The 19,452-nt window shown below is 47.7% G+C and overlaps 1 protein-coding gene across 6 annotated transcripts in view; it reads right to left on the bottom strand.

Annotated features, from left to right (window-relative positions):
- The window catches only part of CNTN1 (contactin 1), a 379,791-nt gene that overhangs the window by 162,120 nt on the left and 198,219 nt on the right, over positions 1 to 19,452 (bottom strand). The gene's annotated exons all lie outside the window — the stretch shown is intronic.

The raw sequence follows: 19,452 nt of genomic DNA, 5'->3' as shown, positions 1-19,452 counted from the left end.
GGTTCTAGTCCCGGTTGGGGCGCCGGATTCTGTCCCGGTTGCCCCTCTTCCAGGCCAGCTCTCTGCTATGGCCAGGGAGTGCAGTGGAGGATGGCCCAGGTGCTTGGGCCCTGCACCCCATGGGAGACCAGGAAAAGCACCTGTCTCCTGGCTCCTGCCAGGATCAGCGCGGTGCGCCGGCTGCAGCGGCGGCCATTGGAGGGTGAACCAACGGCAAAGGAAGACCTTTCTCTCTGTCTCTCTCTCTCACTGTCCACTCTGCCTGTAAAAAAAAAAAAAAAAAAAAAAAAAAAAAAAGCAATGAGAAGGCTTTGCAGGCCCGCCAGTTGGTGTGATGACAGTTCTCGCACCTTTATGCCATCAACGTGGACACCTGTCAATCATCTGCATGGCTGTAAATTACAGCGCCGCGGGGAGGGGCCTGCCTGGGCTGGCAGGGCCTGAAGGAACAGGTCCTTCCTCTCAGGTTACGGCATCTGCCGCTTCTGGAGCTCAGCCCCTTCGTACGGGACGTGCCTGAGGACACGGTGTCCCTGTCGTCAGAAGGAGCTCATCAGCAAGGGCACAGAGGGGCTCACACCAAGAAAGGAGAGGAGAGAAGCCCTCGTCAAAGCAGATGCAATAGTGCAGCAAAAGCCCGTGTCCGGGGCAGGAAGGGCATCCTGGGAGGAGAACACTCGACGCTGTCCTGTTCAGCACAGAGATGCACCGGACCACTCCCTAACGCAGCCAACCACAATCCTGCCGACGGTGCTGTGCTGTGTCAAACCGTGAGAACCTACGTATCTGAACTGCGATAAGATTTTGAGAATGAACTTACCACACTGATTTCTAGGAAGCCTAACAGTTTGCATAGGTCAAGCAAAATATTTAATAGTAATACATGATCCAGGATAAATGCATTCTTTTCTTTTCATTATGTAGATCACTCTCCAGTGAATACACTATTTTTCTCTGGAAAAATCTTAGTTGAATTCATGGAAAATGTGGTGGAAATGAGTCACATTATCAGCAGGACATATTTGTAATATCCTTGTACAACAAATCCAATAGATAATTTTTAAATTCCAGGATTAACAGCATCCAGGTGAGGACTATTAGTCTATACAAACCAGGTTAAATCTGGACTTTAAATTTTTTATCAAATTTTTTTCACTAAGTAGGACTGATCAGAAAGAAAATAAATGGCTTACTAGAGGTGAGGAAACCTGAGCCATTCTTTCAGGGGGCAGAAACAACAATTCAGTGAGCTGTGGAAGGACTTCTGGCTTTTTATTTCAATGAAGTACAGGCCTACATGAAAACCCCTGAAACCTGCACGCACTGCTTACTGTTGTAAAGTACTCATAAACCGTATGCACTGGAGACTTGGCCTCTCTGCTTCTAACTCCTCCCACTGAGTCACACACAGTAATCCGGATGCGCTCCCATAAAAAGGAGCAAGGTATAATTACACTGTGCGTTACAAGGCAGGTGCAACTTAATCGCCGTTAATGTTGGATTCTTCAATAGTTCTAGTTTACTCATTACTAAACTGTCTAAATGATTCTTACAGACATTACAACGGGAGAGTAAAGAACGCTGCTACATTTGGGTCTTGAGTGACCAGGAAGAAGCCCCAGCCACAGAGAAAAACAAACAGGTGAGTGGGCAGAGGTGAGGAGTGGAGAGCGGCCCTGGGAGCTTTTCCTTCGGATGGGGTGAGCGTGTCAGGAAGCTGTGGCTCCGTGACCAGCAACTTCACAGGCAGCCTGGGAAGGAAGTGGGGCGAGCGCAAAGGCAGGGTGGCTTGCGCCCTCACAAAGCACGTGGAATCAGAAACCTGAAAACAAAATACAGAGACATTCTTCAGGTCCAGGGTGTCCTTCCGCATTTCCAGCTCGGATAATCATAACGTGAGACGCCATCAAAAACTCCTGGAAGTGCGCATTATACAAAATCTCTGCATGGGATTCAAAATGGTTTTCCCCAAAGTGAGTTTATCCTTTAGTTGTATTTTCATGAATCTTTTGTAGGTCCCCTAGATAAGGCAATCTCTGCCAATGCACAGCCAAATCAGCCCAAATGAAGCCAACCAAACCGTATCTGAGCTTGGCCTTCGTTAGTCTTTTTTTTATTTATCAAAACAAAGATTTATTTCTTAATTTGAAAGGCAGAGTTACAAATGGCCAGGGCTGGGCAAGACTAAAGGCAGGAGCCTGGGACTCCCCCTAAGTGTTCCATGCTCCCACGTGCGTGGCAGGGCCCAAGCCTCTGGGCCACAGTCTGCTGCCCTTCCAGGCAGTTAGCAGGGAGCTGGACTGGAAGCGGAGCCGCTCAGTCTCTAACTGGCATTTATATTGGATGCTGGTGTTGCAGGCGGTGACTTCATCTGCTGAGCCACAAGGCTGGCTCCACCTCCATCACTCGTCATCAGGCAACCGTGGGCAGGTACTCAGCCTGGCTGGCTTCTCCTCACTTATAAAAGGCAACAAGAATGTCAGTTTCATAGGACTACTGCTGCAAGTGTTGTGTGAGACTATGCATGTAAAATGCTCACCAGGGAAACATTGCATAGTTTTTCTACTATGCCTAAGGACCACCAGGGAAAGGGCCATGTGCCTTGTTCAATGTTGTGGCTCTGAGGCTTGTGGCGTGCGTCTTTCCACATACATGTGCGTAAATAAACCATGTCCAAAGCACCTGCTATATACAAATCAAAATGTAGTTTCCTAAAGTAAGGATAAGATGGTGACAATAGGTAATATGAGATGTCCCTTACTGGGGCACTGATTTTTAAAGGGATGACTGTGATTTATAATCAAAAATGTATTCTTGAAAAAGATGTTCTACATATCCATATTTTAAAGCATGTTGAAAAATGCAGGTTACTCGGTGTTGTTGGAAGTCTGTCTTCCCATCTGAACACACACACTACAGCCAGATTAACATTTCTGCTATTCTGACATGATACCTGTTCCTCCTGCTCAAAACTGGTGACTACTTCCACAGGACAGTGAGGCATCGCCCTGTCAGCAGGTGATTTATTGCCTTGCATGGGTTTCTTGCCGTCCGTGTCTAAAAGCGTCTGCCACATCTTGTTCCCGCATTTGTTTTCTGTCTGTGATCCGTTCTACGGTGTCACCAGTGACTCCCTGGTCACACCCCTCTGCAGCCCGGCTGAAGGCCCTGAGCTGAGCCCGCTCCTGCTAGTGCAGGACGCTGCTCCCCAGAGTTCACTGTGCACGCAGCTGCTGCCCCGCAATGCCCAGCCATCCCCTCAGCCTCCACGGGGCTGGACGCTCTGTCATCAGGGCAGTGGTAGAGAGAGACAGGGCTGACCTCCCCTTACACAGATGTGTCAGTGACGGGAGCAGACCTGTTTCTCTCTGTAACTGGAAGAACAGCAGGGCCAGATGTGGGAAATTCATGTCGGTCCCTGCAGCACCAGCCACACTGTGCTGACCAGCTCCCCCGGGTGGCCCGTCTTGTCTTCAGAGCCTCAGAGCTTCTCCCACCCCCAGGCCAAGCCCTGCCGCTGGGTGCTCCTCATTGGCCAGCAGTAGACTGCTGGGTGCTGCTTCTCATCAGCCATCCGTTGCTGGGTGCTCAGAGACGCGCCCTGGCGCTGTGCTCACATCCAAGAGCGCTCACGGCTGCTCCTCTCCGTGTGTTCCACGAAGCCTCTCAGCCTGAGACACCGCTCCCCAGTCTGTAACACGGCCAGCAGTGGGGTGCGTCTTTCCACTGCTGCTCCTTCCGGGCCCCACCCGCCCTGTCCCCGTCCCTGTTCCCCTTCTTGCCGTGGCAAGGCTGGGTCCTCCCAGCAGAAGTCTGGCCTGCGTCCACAGGAGCATCCAGCCCTGCTCTTCTGTTCTGCTGCAGGAAGACCATAAATTATTTAAAAAGCCTCAATAATACATTAACAAGAATTCAGTCCCTGACAGCTATTTATAAAGCACTTGGTGCCCCTACTAGTGCCTAAAGAAAGAGTGTTCCACTAAACCCAAAAAACTCATTCTTCATCTGTTGCACAGATGTTGATACAGGGGTGCTGTAAAAAGTCCATGGAAAACTGGAATTAAAGGGTAGGCTAATTTTGGGCAAAATACTGCAATCCATGCATAATACGCATTTTCTGTGAATTTTACGAAGACTGTGGGAATAACCCCTTACCCTGACAGCATGCTCATCTCAGCAACAATGAAAATGTTCCTGCACATTAGCAGGTGCTCACATTCTGTTTTAAAAGACAAAGAATAGATTTTGGGCACCTTACTGGACACACACACAAAACTGTGCACTCTATCCTCAATAGAGCTCAAGAAAGATCATCAGAAAACAGTTTGACCTAAAACATGACCTGTGCTCTTCACCCTCCTCACCCCTGCTCTGGTTCTAAAGAACATTCCTTAAAAGGTTCTCTTTTGAAAAAAAAAAAAAAAGGGAAAGATTTATTTTTGAAAGACAGGGTTACACACACACACACACACACACACACACACATCTTCCATCCGCTGGTTCCCTGCACAAATGGCTGCAATGGCTGGAGCTGAGCTGAGCTGATTTGAAGCCAGGAGCCAGGAGCTTCTGGGTCTCCCATGCGGGTGCAGGGCCCAAGGACTTGGGTCACCTTTGACTGCTTTCCCTGACCGTAGCAGAGAGCTGGGTCAGAAGTGGAGCTGCCAGGACTAGAACCAGCGCCCACATGGGATGCCGGCCCTGCAGGCCAGGGTTAACCCGCTGCCCCACAGCACCAGCCCCCTGACAAGGTCCTATGCCAGGAGGAAGGAGCTCATCAGAGTCAAGCTCAGGTCATGCCAGCACCTCCTCCTCCACGATTCAGAACGGAGAGACCTGCGCTCAGACTCGGTCTGAAACTCTGCCTCTGGTGCCCAAGTTCAACCTTCCTGGGTGCCAGCGGCTCGCTCTGCGCAACGAGACCAAGCTCCTCCTCCAACGCTTGCTGTGAGGACCGAACAACAGGCACAGGGCATGCGTGTGTGCATACAAGCGTCACACGACACATGCCTGTGAAAGAACGGAATTTTCTGGAAATGGAATTAGATTTGAGCTTTAAAAACGCTACTCTGGGCCATTATCCAAAAACACAAAAAGATTTCTTAACAAGTGCTGGTGAGGATGTGGAGGAAAGGGGACCCTGCACACTGTTCGTGGGAATGCAAATGAGCACAGCAGGTAAAAGCCACTGCCTACACCCGGCATCCCACGCGGGTGCCTGTGCAAGTCCTGGCTGCCCAGTTCTTGGGCCCCTGCACCCACGTGTGAGACCCAGATGAAGCTCCTGGTTGGATGTGGCCATCTAGGGAGTGAGCCAGTAGACAGAAGATTCATCTCTTTCTTTCCCTCTCCCCCTCTCTCTTTCAACAATTAAATACATCTTTTAAAAAAAGAAAGAAAATGAAAATTAGTATAGCTGTTGTGGAAAACAGCAGGGAGGTTCCACAGAGCTACCGGGAATCTACCGCTAAGTATACAAGCAAGGGAAATGCAACCAGTGTGTGCAGCGCTGTTCACAAGAGCCAAGAGATGGAAACAACCCAAGTGCCCACCGACTGAAGAAGGGACGGAGAAAACAGGGTACCTAACAATGCAATACTGCTCAGCCCTTTAAAAGCAGCGAGTGTCCTTAGTGTGTTGTACTATGATAATTAACGGTAAGCTAGTCTTCAAACAGTACTTTATGCTTTGTGTGCCTGTGTGGGTGCAAACCGCTGAAATCTTTACTCAGTATAGAGTTGATCTTCTGTATATAAAGATAATTAAAAATGAATCTTAATGAAGAATGGGATGGGAGAGGGAGTAGGAGGTGGGATGGTTTGTGGGTAGGAGGGTGGTTATGGGGGGAAACCGCTATAATCCAAAATTTATACTTTAAAAAGTTATACTTATTAAATAAAAGTTTTCTATAAAAATAAATCAACCAGGCACATAAACAGACAGGCTGCACAAGAGCTCACTCCTGGGTGGACTCTCAGAGAGCTGGTGTTAGAGAAGCTGAGAGTGGACAGCTGGTTACCACGGCTGGCAGAGTCGAGGGAAGACAGCCCTGGCAATGGGCTGCTCAGGGAGTTCTAAGCGCTGGTTAGAGTTCTACTGCAGAGGGTGGCCACACGTAACAGGAATAAGCTCTGTGTGTTTTTCTTTCAAAAAAGCTAGAGGAAGGAATTTTGTACATTTGCACTAATGGAACAATCAGCGTTTCAGGAGACAGACGCATGCATACACGCACCCTCCCTTCCTCACTGCATAAGGCATACATGCAATAAGACATATGGTAGTCCCTAATACACATATTTAAGTCAGTTAAAAATACAAATAAAAAGAAATTATTAAAATATAAAGGCTAAAGTGATTAAGAGGGGGACACTACACATGCAGATACTAAGTTCATTCAAACGACTATTTCTGTCCAGTGAATTTCTGGCTTGTTAGCTGTACTTGAAACATACAAGACACAATGCCGTCTAGCTGAAGAGAGGTGTGTTTAATCAGATGATGTTCCCTGTGGACTCCCTTGGGCTTCCTTAAGCTCCATGACAAGTTATATTTCAGCTCGTCCTTTCCAGATGCATGGTCCTTCACATCTGAACAGCTCACTGCCATGGTCAAACACATTTAGTGAGACTTCCTGAGGAACACAGCACTCTGGACCAAGGAATCCCGGATGATAATGAGCGCAAACAGCACGCAGGTATCGTTTCTGATGTCGGTGTTGTTTCTCTTGTTTTGTCTTGTGAGAAGAGTTCCACATTGCTTGGCTGCTGTGTTGAGCTGCAAGAGACTTCAACCTAAGCCCCTGTCACCAGACTGCATGGGAAGCCCACATCAGCAAAGCAACCCTCCAGCACGTCAGGGAACAGCTCATCCCTAAACTGAATTATACTGGGCCAGCGCCGCGGCTCACTAGGCTAATCCTCCGCCTGCGGTACCAGCACACCGGGTTCTAGTCCTGATCGGGGCGCCGGATTCTGTCCCGGTTGCCCCTCTTCCAGTCCAGCTCTCCGCTGTGGCCAGGGAGTGCAGTGGAGGATGGCCCAGGTACTTGGGCCCTGCACCTGCATGGGAGACCAGGAGAAGCATCTGGCTCCACGCGGATCAATGTGATGCACCAGCCACAGCGGCCATTGGAGGGTGAACCCACGGCAAAGGAAGACCTTTCTCTCTGTCTCTCTCTCTCACTGTCCACTCTGCCTGTCAAAAATAAAAAAAAATTAAACTGAATTATACTGATTTGGAGCTACTGGGGAACAGGGAGACGCCCAAGGCTTTTTGGAAATACAGACAACTAAATGGTAATGACACAAACTATATTTGGCATAACAGCTCACTTTTTTTTTTTTTTTTTTTTTTTTTTTTTTTTGGACAGGCAGAGTGGACAGTGAGAGAGAGAGACAGAGAGAAAGGTCTTCCTTTTGCCGTTGGTTCACCCTCCAATGGTCGCCGCGGCCGGCGCACTGCACTGATCAAATAGCAGGAGCCAGGTACTTCTCCTGGTCTCCCATGGGGTGCAGGGTCCAAGGACCTGGGCCATCCTCCACTGCACTCCCGGGCTACAGCAGAGAGCTGGCCTGGAAGAGGGGCAACCGGGACAGAATCTGGCGCCCCGACCGGGACTAGAACCTGGTGTGCCGGCGCCACAAGGCAGAGGATTAAACAGCTCACATTTTTAGAGAACTGGATTCATGATAAAATTACGTTTAAAGGATGTTATGAGTGAAGGGCACTTAGACACAGTGGAGCCTCATCCGTGCCATCTACATCACATACTTCTCAAAGGATGGTTTTAACACAGGGCATCACACAGGACCATCATTGATGTACTCATGCTTATTGGCCAGCATTACAGGAATCTATCACTTCACCCACTTTTTAAAAAGATTTATTTCATCTACTTAGAGGGAGACAGCAAGAGAGGGAGCGGGAGAGGGAGAGAGAGAGAGATTGTAAGAGAGAGAGAGAGCGAACTTCCATCCACTGGCTCACTCCCCAAATGGCCACAATGGCCAGGGCCGGGCCAGGCCAAGGCCAGGATCTCAGAACTCCTTCTGAGTCTCCAACATGGACGGCAGCATTCCAAATACCTGGGTCATCTTTCGTTGCTTTCCCAGGTACGTCAGCAGGGCTGAATGGGAAGCAGAGTAGCTAGCAGTCAAACTGGGACTGGTATGCGATGACAGCATTGCAAGTGGTGGCTTAACCCACTGTAGCACAAAGGCAGGCCAAGAATAAATTGCTTTCTGTTGGCAGAGTAAACAGAACTTTTTTTTACAGATTTCCCTTCTACAGTTTAGAAGTGTGCACAAGTGTTGTTAGATATCACTTAAATTTCAAAAGAGAAATAAAAGCTCTAATGATCTCAAACCACCCCACCATGGAACTGATACAGCGCCAACCCTCCCACAATCACAGTGCTTGGGAGTACAGCATTTAGGATGCTAACACAACAGAGACAGTGATGAGCAGATGAAACAATGCGATTTCCAAGAGTCACTGACTCACTCAGCACACAGAGGGGGGCTGCTTTACTAAGCACAACTTAACAAGCATTTATGGGAGTCTGCTCTACCGCTGCATTAGGAAGAACCAGATTGTTATTCAAATGCACAGCCACATTTTATTCTAGGGTAAATCATCACCAGAATCCACTGCCAGGTTTGGTCAAGAATGGTTGTTCAAAATATCAAATGGATATTAAGTGAAGGTGGGACATGGGGGGTAAAGTTGAGGGGGAGTTGGGGAAGTACTACGTGGCTGGAAGAGATCACACTGGGAGGAACTGAAGGGATGCAGGGACAGGAACGGGAATGCCACAAAGTAGCCTCAGACACGCGAGGACAGTTCCAGAGCAAGTAACAGGCATCTGGGATTAGCACGTACTAAGTATGACTCATGTGATCCTAATCAAATGAGGGATCTTTAGGGATTCTGTGAGTTACTGGGATGTCGTAGGTGGCTGGAAGCACACACTAGCCACAGAGCCACTGTCTGAATCCTCCAATGAGCACCCTTTTGCACTGCTTGATTTTTAAGAGATACTTTGAATCTGTCTTTGCTCTGCACCATGAGAAAGGCTATCTTGTGTTGTCAATGACTAATTCACTTTTAGGAAGCCCAAGCCAGTTTCCCAAAATAAGGTGGAGGAGCCACCTACCTTAATTGCATTCAGATGTGCCTGTTAGGAAGGTACATTCTGTGCGCCTCTCAAGAGGAATTAAGAGTTTCTGGAGAATAGCCCAAGCACCTGCATTTTAATCAACCTTCTGGGTAATTTGTAGGGATACTGATGTCCCAGAATTACTGTGGCAAGTGCATTTAGTGAAGGCTGGAACACTTCTACCACGCGCAGAGCCAATCCGCAGGAGAATGTGTGCATGCCGACGTGTTCTGAGGACACCCCTCCCCATGCACACTGCAGAAATCAGACGGGATGTGAGATTTAATAGCCTACTTCTTAAAGTGACACTGTGTGTGGCATCTGGCCTGGGGAAGAAGTAAACGTCCTCTGTGTCTACACCTGACTCGCTTTGCCACAGCACAGGAAAGCAGACATTGTGATGGACTGCTTTGACCGCTAATATCTGGAAGCTTTCTGATGATTTCTCCTGAGGTTCTCTTGTGGGATGAAAATGATCCGACTGTGCTTTTACCTTGCTGCTGCCCAGCTGTGATTCACATTGATGGGAGGCAGCCTGACTACTACAAAGCAATGTGCTGTGATACACCTTCTCCATCAATCAGATCTAAAAACCCAGAGCAGGGTTTCCTAAGTCTTTGACAGCAGAATAGAATTCCATTGCCAAAGACAGGATGATCAGACACCGTTCCCTTTGCTCTCATACACAGGAACCAAAGGACAACACCTGTGAAGAGACGATGGCAGATGGAAGAGCCCAGTTTCCACGGGGAGTCTGAAAGCTGGCGTGGCCCTGCGTGGCTCTGTTCCTGCAATGGGATGCCTGTGTCTAACAGGCCTTGTGTCGCTGTCTCCCTGCTCAGGGGGCTTTGCTGTAAGCCACTTTCTCCAAGGCTTCTGCAAAGCTCACGATGTTCACAGCAGCTTCACACAGCCTTGCGCAAGCACAGCTTCTGACTCTCCCATGTGACAGCACACAGGGGACCCAAGTAAGGTTAAGCAGCCACTTGCACTTCCGGCATCCCACATGGACACCAGGTTGAGTCCCGGTTGCTCCACATCCTATCCATCTCCCTGCTAATGCACCTGAAAATGCAGTTGAGGACAGCCCGAGTCCAAGAGCTCCTGCCACCCAAGTGGGAGACCTGGAAGAAGATCCTGGCTTTGGCCTGGCTCAGCCCCGGTCACAGCAGCAATTTGGAGAGTGATCCTATGGGTGGAAGATCTCTCTCTTGTCTCTCCTCTTTCTGTAACTCTGCCTTTGAGATAAATAAAGTTAATTTTTCAAAAAAATGAAAGTACATAGAACTTTTTCCCATCCTCTGCCATGGAGGACAGATTGAGGTTGACGACCTTGCAACTCCCATCAGCTACTGTTCAGGTTGAGTGACTGCACCCTCCCCAGAGAAGGCACACTCCTCCCTTGAGCTGCATGCAACCTTTGACCTTCTCTTTTTTTAAATTACAAGTAAGAGTCACTGGATGTGCTTCAAGGACTTAAATGGAGTCATTCATACTGAAATATCTGAGGCCCTTACTCTTAGAAAAAGCACAAGAGAATTACCTTTGAAATGCACTTTGATTTAAAAAAATTCACCATACATTGATTTATGAAACACACGTAAGAGGACCTCAATGGACATTTGGGCAACTTAACCATGCAGACATCTATTTTTACTTCATGCATATTCCTCAAGTATCAAGAAATGCGCTGCATTTGACTTAAGCACATACAACAGAGAGATACAAAGAAAGTCATTTAGAATTACTACTCATTCTCTCACATGTGTTTTCAAGCTGTCTACTCTGTCCATATATTTCGTGGGCGTTGCATAGGTGCTGGTAATCCAAAGATATTCAGGGAGGGGATTCCTACGTGAGAAGCTCCTGAACAGCCAAGACTCTCTCTGCTTTTGCTATTTCTGCACCACATCACACGCACCTTGTGCATTTGTCTGCTATTACTATCTGTTGAGTGCATTCATTGAGCAACCCCTACAAGAAAACCAGTGCTCCGTGTCCAACAGGCAGGTCCACATGAGCAGGAGGAGGCAGCAGAATGAACGCATAGCTCAGAGGCGCGAGTGCTGGGGGTCAGTGTGGGCGAGGTATACGCTCATGGGAGCCTTTGAGAAGGTCAGTCGAAGGGGATCTTAAAGGTCACGTTCTGGGCTTCCGCCACGGGCAGTGGCAGTGCTGCACAAACGATCATCATAACATTTAATCCTAAATGCCACGGTGTGTGGCAGCTCTGTTCTTCAAACTCCTTGTAAAGGCTTCATCACGGGACAGACACTGGGAACCTTCCTGACTCTTGTCGCAGATTTATATCGACAACACGGGCTTGGGCTGTGCACAGTCTCAACCTGTTTTTATTTAAATTTGTACCAAATACTAATTAAACCATCAACAGGGCAAGAGCACACACATACAGACTTTCTTTTGTATAAAATTATAGAAAAAGATGTTCATTAGGCAAAAGCCAACATTTAAAAGGAAGGGATTCTGCAGCCGCTGACAGTATCTTTACTCTTCCTTGAAGAAAGTAATTTGTTCAACTGTATCTCCCGACTCTGAGCCATCAAGAAGAACGTGTGCAGTCCCTGCTGTGTGAAAGGCTCATACAGATGCAGATTCAAGTCCTCAAACTTCAGAAGCTCAGTCTACTTATTCATGATCATCAGAGAACTCTCAATGCATCTGATACGGAACAGCTAGACTCAGGTAGTGAGTTGGGAACCGGAAGTCCCGCCCTATGTAATCCTATCCAGCTACCTGTTAGTCAAACAGCATCCTCCCAAGATGCAGTTCCCCCGACCTGAGACCGGGCTGGAGATGCCATGTAACCACTCCTCTCCTGACCAGGTAAGAGAGGTCAGCAACCAGGAGGGACTCTTCCTCCCTGCAGGTGAGGATGACAGGTGCCAAAGCACTGTCTCCCCTTCACGGCCATTCTACCCTTCAACTATGCGGATTTATGTGTGTGTGTGTGTGTGTGCTTTCTCAACTTTTACATAAACTTTACCACTTTAGTGCACCATACATATCCCTGTTTTTAGAATGATTCTCTAGGCAGAAGGCGAGGGCCCGGACTCTAGACCCCTACCTCTCCCTCTTCATACTGGCGAGTGAGCCAGGAGAAAAGTCACTCCGGAAACTCCAGTGTGGTAAGTGGAACTGAATCTTTCTCAGTCTCAGCAAGCAGCACACCATCTCAACATCCTGAAAAATCTTTCTCCCCCTCAGTCTCTCTCAGAGTTTGCAGACTGGGGAGGTCAGCTACAGTGCAAACGCTGATGTCTCTCCTGTTTCTACTTTTGGTAGTTGCAGGAGAGGCAAGGTCAACACGAACTGCTGGAGTTAATGGGATTTGGGCAGAGGAACAGGAACGGAGTGGGCCATTTGTGACTGCCTGCTGTTACATAAAGAGAGTTTGGTATGTGTTTTTAAGTTAATTTTTACTGTCTGACAAGGCGGCAATCTGAGGACAGATTTCATGAGGTTGCCCAATTTTGTGTCTCATGGCTTGAATTACAACAGGCAGGTGTGTGGCTTTTCATTTGCTAATGGAACAGGGTCTGCTACATCTGATCACCAAGTTGGTGGCCCACATGGTTGCCAAGATGGACACACGGTTGCCAAGATGGCGGCCATCAGTGAAACAGGAGGCTGCCGAGATGGTGGCCCGCAGGGGGACTCTCGCCCTCGACAGACTTCATCCCCAGGATAGCAGCCTGTGTAGCAGGTCGTGTGCCATGCACCTGGTCAGCAGCAGGATGATTTTTTCAGGTGTTTCTGTTGCTACCACTCTGGAATGTACTGGAGCCATGGGGTTTCTTTGGTACTTCCTAGGGATGCATTGCCTGGAAGTGGCGGTAGAAGGTTCTCAGTATTTGGGGTGCTAGGAAAGGGCCGGAGTGGCACGCCTTGGGTGCCAGTGAAAGGGCTCCTGTGTTTCATGAGGATGTCAGTGACGGTGGAGTCTCCTGAGGCCACAAGCCTTAGGTACGGCAGTACAAGCACCCTGGGAATTTTCAGCTCGCAAAAGCCTCAGGATTCACTCAGAGTCCTGCTGGCTGATTTTGGCCAAGCATTGAGTTTTTAATCACTCAGGAACTTGGTTTCCTGGGGATGTCTAGTGTCTAGTGATTGTGTCTGTGTCTAGGGATTGTGGTAACGGCCCCCATGCAATCTGGGGTGCTGTGGAAATGTCCCGATATTACATGGACCTGCCTCTAGGTGTGTTGGTGCATTGCAATGGCAATATGCCCACTGGAGGTCATTTTTCTCCAGGCATGGTGGGTACCTTGGGTTACTATAGGGAACCCCAGAGCAGGCAGGCTAAAACAGGGAACCCCACTTTGAGTTACAGAAAGGGATTCTAGGGCACTACATTCTGTCTTTGAGCTGCATGCTTAATGTAACCAGGCTCATGAACAGCCTTGTCTGTTTTTGTCTTCTCAGGCCCTACAAGGAATTTCAGGTTTATGATTCTGCACCTACTACTACGGACTCGTTTCTGGGTACAGTTTCAAAAACTTGCCATGGGGACCCCAAATCCCCACGAGCTGGCTGGTAAAAACAGATTTTCTTATGTTTAGCAATAATGGACACAGGGTAAAAGAGGGAAGTGTGCTGCAACACGGGAAGCAGTCCAGAGAGCAGACTCAGAGAACGGCAGCCACCGTCACCAGCTCTCAGGGGACTCAGAATCAGCCCCCAGAGCACTCTAGTCCGCCTGAAAAGCCCACAGGAGAGTTCTCAGGCACTGGTTCAAGGAATGTCTCTCCTTGAAGGACCTTAGTGGTCCATGCTCCCAAAGCAAATAAGTGGTTATTAAAAGAGCCGTGTTTCCTTCTTGGAAGGGGAAGTCTAAAGGCAAATGGGGTCTGAGGACTCTGGAGGCTTCCGCAGCCTGCACTTCTCCCGTCACAAACCCTGGGTGGTCACTGACGTCAGAGACGAGAGTGTTCATCTGTTATATCAGCAGCAGTCAATGTGCACTAACTTCCCAAGCAGGACCTCCGTCCTCAAAGAGTTGTGTTATTGTGGGAGTTTGTGGTAAACCTTGCCCTCAAAGATTTATTTTGCTTTAGTGTGTCAAATAAAGAATATTCTCATCACTCGGAAGTTGATAGTTATGTCTGATGTCCAACTCCTTTGCCTGGAAGGGATTCGTTCTAAGTGCTAAGTGCTTCCCCCTAGTTAATTTCTCCTAAGTAATTTGTTATGATGTTAGCAACTACTAAGCAGATCCCAGATGAGATGATCTTCATGTTGAAATAAAAGACAGAGTAGATCCTCAAGTTTGGGATTAGGGAATACCCGGACAGGCTATACATGGTATGCCTGTAGGTGCTTTCTTAAAGAAAATACTGCATTTCTTCAATAGCATTTTATAAAACCGGAGGCTAGAGGGGGATGTCAACCCTTAATTGGTAAATTTCTCAAACACAGACTCTTGGTTCCATACCAGTCTCCTTGAAATACTCCTGTTCTGCCTCTGTTAAAGCCAAATGGGGACTACACGATTGTTCAGGGCCTCAGGGCTGTTACTGGGGCAGTCATTCCAATTCCTCCTATTTTGTCAAACCCTTACACTATAAAAACATGGATGCCGGAAGGCACTTCATGGTTACAGTCCTAGATAAAGGAGAGCTTCCTCCGCACCCTGCTGAACCCAGAATCTGTTTCTGTTTGCCTTTGAGTGGACTACCCATCCTCAAATATAGCCCAGCAACGGACAGGCACAGTCCTCCTTCAAGGTTTCAGGGACAGTCCACATCTGTTTGGTAATGCTCTTCCAAAGGAGTTCAGGGGTATCAAGTCAAGAGTGGAGCCATCCCATAATATAAGGATGTTACTCGCATTTGCAGGCATGCCCCGGTGAGGACTAGGATGACAGTATCATCCAGCTCTTAAAGTGGAGCAGCTGGGACTCAAACCGGCGCCCATATGGGATGCTGGCACTGCAGGTGGAGGCTTAATCTTCACCACAGCACTGGCCCAGAACTTTGTCTCCACTTCCCTTCCCCATCCACTTCCTTTCTGTCCCACTCTCTTCAACCATGCCCACATGTTTATGTGTTTACTTTCCCATCTTCTAAACAAACTTTATCACTTTGCACACATATAAATGCCTGTACTTAGATGCTTCTCTATGTGGAAGGCAAGATCTGGAGCAGGAATCTGGACCCCACCTACTCCACTTCAGATCTGCATCTGGCTCCCTGCCACCAAGAGTACATTTCAGCTACACATTTTTAAAGATACCCAAATCTTTGAAGCTATTGAACAAGACAAAATCCAATTTGACCTTCAAACACATAATTCTCCCACTGAACTCTCTAGCTCAAAATTTATCAGTGATATACCATTATTTTATAATTCATCCAACAGATTTCTTGAGCCTATTTTAGGCATTGTGCTAGGACACAGGAATAAAATATCAATAAAATGTCCCTATCTCAAGATATCTCCTTGTGGGGCCAGTGCCGTGCGATAGTAAGTTAAGCCTCTGCCTGCAGTGCCAGCATCCCCCAGGTGTGTATGTCCTGGCTGCTCTTCTTCAGATCCAGCTCTCTGCTTATGGAAAGCAGTGGGAGATGGACCAAGTGCTTGGGACCTTGCACTCACGTGCGAGACCCAGGAGAAGCTCCTGGATCTTGGATTCAGATCAGCTCAGCCTCAGCTGTTGCAACTATTTGGGGAGTGAATCAGCAGATGGAACATCTCTCTCTCTGTCTCTCCCTTTCTCTGACCATAACTCTGCCTCTCAAATAGAAAAGTAAATGTTTTAAAATATAAGGCAATATCACAAAAAATGATATCCATACACCATCCCTCACCTTGCTACCAGTCTTTTCTATGAAAAACAATTTTAGGCCGGCGACGCGGCTCACTAGGCTAATCCTCCGCCTAGGGGCGCCGGCACACCGGGTTCTAGTCCCGGTCGGGGCGCCGGATTCTGTCCCGGTTGCCCCTCTTCCAGGCCAGCTCTCTGCTGTGGCCAGGGAGTGCAGTGGAGAATGGCCCTGGTGCTTGGGCCCTGCACCCCATGGGAGACCAGGAAAAGCACCTGGCTCCTGGCTCCTGCCATCGGATCAGCGCGGTGCGCCGGCCGCAGCGGCCATTGGAGGGTGAACCAACGGCAAAGGAAGACCTTTCTCTCTGTCTCTCTCTCACGGTCCACTCTGCCTGTCAAAAAATTAAAAAAAAAAAGAAAAACAATTTTAAGAAAAAGCATAAGTATTAAGTCAATTAACTTTTGCATGACCCAATGATATAGCTACTATTATTAACCTCAGTTTAAAGATGAAAAGACAGGGGCCAGCTCTGTGGTGCAGTGGGTTAACGCCCTGCCTACAGTGCTGGCATCCCATATGGGCATCGGTTTGAGTCCTGGCTGCTCCTCTTCCGATCCAGCTCTCATCTATGGCCCGGGAAAGCAGTAGAAGATGGCCCAAGTCCTTGGGCCCCTGTACCAGCGTGGGAGACCTGGAAGAAGCTCCTGGTTCCTGTCTTCAGATCAGCTCAGCTCTGGCCATTGCAGTCATTTGGTGAGTGAACCAGTAGAATGGAAGACCTCCCTCTCTCTGGCTCTACCTCTCTCTGTAACTCTGACTTTCAAATAAATAGAATAATTCTTTAAATAAAAATGAAAAGACAAAAATCTCACCCCTATTTCAGGGCCTAGAAAATATTTATAGGAAAAGGTATCCTCTGACAATCTCTTCTTTGGAGGTCTTCTCTTTGGCTAAAATCTCTGAGCAGCTGTTTCAGATTCACTCATTGATAAATTATTATTATATGTTTGCCAAACTTTTAAATGAAAGGCGACACAACTGAAAATAGGAACATCTGATTAGTAAAAACTTGAAGAGAATTTGAAGTTGAGAAAAATAAGTATTTTGAAGAAGTGATTTATTTGCCAAAATTTCTTATTTCTGATAGGTATCACAGGCATCCAAAGACAACAAGTCATCCTGGAAAATCTGGAACTACGGGCGTGCTATTTAGATTCTTGGCTTCTCTAACGGCAATGAGTCTGAGAGACGAGAGCACAGACTGTGGGTGTACTCAGAAACAGTTCATATAGCTAGGTGGCTTTGCATAAGTCACATCAGCAATTCTAAAGTGAGAATGATAATACATACTTGTGAGAATTATATGAAAAATATATGTAAGACATGTGTCAGCTTTTCTTTATCCCTAACTAGACTGTGAGTTACCAACAATGAGGTTTAACTTCCTTACATAGCATATGTGATAAGTGTGTGTGTGTGTGTGTGTGTGTGCATTTAACACCATGAGGTCTGGGTGTCATAGAAGAAATTAGACATAAAAGGAAAACACCCATGGAGGTCAATCAACTACATGCATTTAGAAATCTTTTGCAAAACAATCACTATTAAATAGCACTGGTTTGAGGGTAATTCCATACATTCTTGACAATTGAGAAAAAGATACAAGGGGACTTCTCTACCAAGATCTAGTGACTTCTCTGTAGTCTTCTCCTTAAGATTTGCAATGTAAATACACAAAACCATTCATCCACTTTGCAAATGTGGGAGAGTTTAAAGACAGACATTCTGTTGTTGCTGTGTAAAACCTTTTAAGAGCCTATCATGTATGCTGAGCTGGGTCCTAGAAACTCAGCCCATCTAAGACATCTGGTCCTTGGCCCAAGGACGGTACAGACCAGAGAGAGGGCCACACAGCGACTGGAGAGTGCTGCACAGCCACTGGAGGAAGGCAGGGGTGGGCACTGCCTGTCTCTTGCCTGTGCGCCGCTGGAGTGGCATGTCGGTGGGAAAATGAGTTGACCAAATTTAACTTAAACAAAGCTTGTACTTTAGTTCACCATTAAACATAAACGGAGGTACCAAATTTTTTTTTGAAAAAACGACACCAGAACTTGGAGGTAAGACAGAAGTTGGGAAAAGTGAGGAGATTTCAGGGGGCAAACCCTGGCTGGTGCAGAAGTGGAATCCCTTTTAAGAAGCTGAGTGTAGAGTTGCCTTATCAGTTATTTGTTACTTGGTTTTCATTTTTACTTGTAACACCCCACATCTTGTTTCCCTCACCACACTGTGATCCAAAATCCAGCTAGTGAAGGACACTGCTTCTAACCATCAGCCTCACAGCTCCTCTCCAGCCCATTAAAGCATCTCCTGCCATCGCTCACACATTAAGGGGGCAGATGGGAAGTGGATTTCCTAAGCCGCAAACCCAGGGAGCAAACACCTGCTGGCACCGGCCACACACCCAGCGCAAGCTGTTGTGAGGGAGCTGAGTGGGTGGAGGGAGGCCACACCTGTTCCCTGTCCACACCAGCGGCCCTCCTGTGAGTGTTTATCCCAAGACTCAGAACCCAAGAGGTGATCTCCCTCTGCTGCCCTCTCATGCCTCAGCCCTTGGGAACGGCCTCCCCACCGTTAAAATCTCCATCTGTTTATTAAACTGATCAGGAGCTCCCAGGGTCTCCTTCCCAAGCCCAGTGAAGATCTTTCTGACTTGCCAACCAGTCCGGAAATTTTATTTCACAAAATACGTTCGGTCTTCTCAGCTCAGCAGTGGGAATGAGAAAGGACAGACAGCAGCTGGAAGGGACAGACACACAGACACACAGCGATCGTTTGCTGTCCTTCATGCAAACCACATTCCTGGTCTGGAACAAGACACCGCAAGGGAAGACTGGAAACCAACCTCAGCTGACTCCTGTCTCCTAGAAACCAACGATGACCAATCTGTGCTGCAGACTGGAATTGATTCTGGCACTGCCTTTTAACACTCAAAGCACCGCTTTTCAAATTTTACACTGATACATATCTAAGGAGTCCTACTTCAAAATGAGTAAGCGTTTTCTCATGTTTCTACAGAAATCAGTAACAGTTGTGGACTTGATAAATTTTTAAGGATATATACACATACCACACTATCACAACTGACTGCAAATTTTAAAGTCTTTAAGAGAATACGAACATTCAAATAATCACAAAATAAATCAGGACATAAATTACTATTTATCACTATGAATTAGGATGAACGGTTTTTAAGTTTTTGCGGCCACATGCTCTCTTGCTAACCTGTGGGGAGCTGCACCACGGCCCTGGGCAGTGCAAACCTACACACAGCACCGGACAGGAGCTCAGCACAGGAGAGCAGGAATCGCTACCCCAAACACAAAGCTTTGGTTTCTGACTACTTTGAACCGAGGACATCTGGGGACCAGCAGAAGCCGCAGCTGCCTCTGTGGGGTCCCTGATCTGCCTCAAGATGGACCTCCCTTCAGGAGACTCATAGCGACCCGAGAT

Source organism: Oryctolagus cuniculus, chromosome 9, assembly GCF_964237555.1.
Source record: "Oryctolagus cuniculus chromosome 9, mOryCun1.1, whole genome shotgun sequence".
Lineage (NCBI taxonomy): Eukaryota > Metazoa > Chordata > Mammalia > Lagomorpha > Leporidae > Oryctolagus > Oryctolagus cuniculus.
The sequence above is the reverse complement of the archived record's forward strand: the minus strand, read 5'-3'. Positions and strand labels throughout refer to the sequence as shown.